The sequence below is a fragment of the Prunus dulcis genome, unplaced genomic scaffold (assembly GCF_902201215.1).
Source record: "Prunus dulcis unplaced genomic scaffold, ALMONDv2, whole genome shotgun sequence".
Classification (NCBI taxonomy): Eukaryota; Viridiplantae; Streptophyta; class Magnoliopsida; order Rosales; family Rosaceae; genus Prunus; species Prunus dulcis.
In genome coordinates, this window is record NW_023010044.1 from 26057 (window position 1) to 28176 (window position 2120).

Below are 2120 nucleotides of genomic sequence, written 5' to 3' on the forward strand. Positions count from 1 at the left end.
TTAAAAACGACGTAGTTATATGTAACCGCCGTATTATTTTTTTGAAATGGTTTTATATGTAAGCAACTTTTCGTCTACCTGACTTACACATGCACTGTTTCCAAACCCGATTAAAAATTTCAATCTCCCAGAGAAAACTTTTCGTCTTTTTTCCTTGTCAGAGCACTGTCAGAGTATCTCATCGTCTTCCTCTCGTCTTCTTCGTCGTCTCTGAACTTAAACATCGTCTTCCTCTTGCTTTCATTGCACGCAAAAGGTAAGCTTTCATTTTCACTATTTTGGTTACTGTTTTGCATGCTCATACGTTTTTTGTTTGAAAAATCTTTTTACCTTTTTTCTGGCCAAAATCATTTTACTTCTTTCCAAGTTTGATAAAATATACAGACAAAGAGGGAAAGTTTCCAACTTTGAAGACAACTACCTCAACTAAATAAGACGACGGTAGCTTCTTATTTACGTGGTTAAATATGTAGACCACGACGGTTCGTCAGTCGTTCTAGCGTCGTCTGAAAATTGACAAAGTTGTTTTTAAAATTATAGTCTTTTTTTTATTTGCTTGTTTAATTGCAGGTTTGATTTCTCTGAACAATGGTTTTTGTTTTTCCCTAATTTGATAAAATATAAAGAAAAAGAAAGTAGGGTTGGTATCTAATATAGACGACAGTATATCTTATTGTTTTACGTCGTGTGAATGTTAATACCACGACGTGGTATTTTAGGGTTTTGGATCTGCAATCAAACATTCACAGAGAAAGAAAGAAGGGTTTTGGATCCTTATATAGACGACGGTGTATTACTATTGACGTCGTGTGAACATAAATACCACGACGTTATATAAATAATGGTTTTAAACATTTATTACGTCTGAGATTATTTCATTGCGTCGTTTAAAATCATATCATACGTCGTATTTTATTAATAACCGTCGTTTGTGTTCTTAATCTTTTCCTGAAATATTTTCACTTGCAGTTTTGTCTGTTAAAATGGTTTCTCAACACCAAAGTAAGGATTCTGGCTCCAAGAAAAATGGAGGTAAGGAGCTTGGAATGGCAGCTCCTCAAGAGAAGTCTTCGAAGAAGATGAAGTTTGCTTCATCATCTGCTGAGACAGAACCAACCAGCCAGACAACAATCTCTGATGATTCAAAGTCCGGTCGAGGTATGAGCACAATGCCTCGTGTTGTGAAGAGAAAACTTCAGAAACTGAGGCCAATTGTTGAGTACAATAAAAGGGGGAAAGGAATTGGCCAAGCACATAGTGAGATGCAGTCCTAATGGCCCAGATCCAGTGACATGATGGGTTGTACACGTGTAAATATTTTTTGTTGATGCATCGTGGTTGGTCGGTAGTGTTATCAATGCCTAATAGAGAATATAATGATGTCATTGGTGATGAAGTTTTAGGTGATGTGATAATTGAGTGTGAGCCATTTACTAGAGGGATGCCAAATGTTGACACATTTGATGAACCGGTGGGTGAGTTAGGTGGTCAAAATATTCGAGGTGGGTGTGAAGATATATGGATTGAATGATGCTTATGTAATTGGCAGTGTATGACATTAATTTTGTAATATATTGTAATGTGATTTCTTCACTTTCATTATACAGGTTTTGGCCACAAAACAATCAGTGCAAAAAATACTGGTTCCAGATTACATCATTATATTCTGCATAAAAAACGACGTCTGTTCAAATAAAACACGACGTCTGTTAAAATCAACGCCGTTAAAAAATACGACGTCATCATACATTTTCCACGTCGCAAGTTCTTTTATAAACGAAGAGGAACGAAATGAATTCCGACGGTAATTCATTATAACCACCGTCTAATATCAATTAAACGACGTTATTTGTAATTCGGCTCTCATCATAATCAACGCCGTCTATATGTTCTGTAATACGGCTCTCATTTATTTGTAACCGACGTTGTTTAGAAGTTCAACGTCGTCTACATTAATAAGTGCGGCGTGAGTAATGAATACATATAAATACAACGTCGACTATATAAATGCCACCGACGTTGTTTTGCATTTCAACGTCAACTATATAAATACATACGTCGTAAATAATGACACTGACAACTATTTCCACGTCATCTTTTTTAGAAAAATCGAAGTGGAA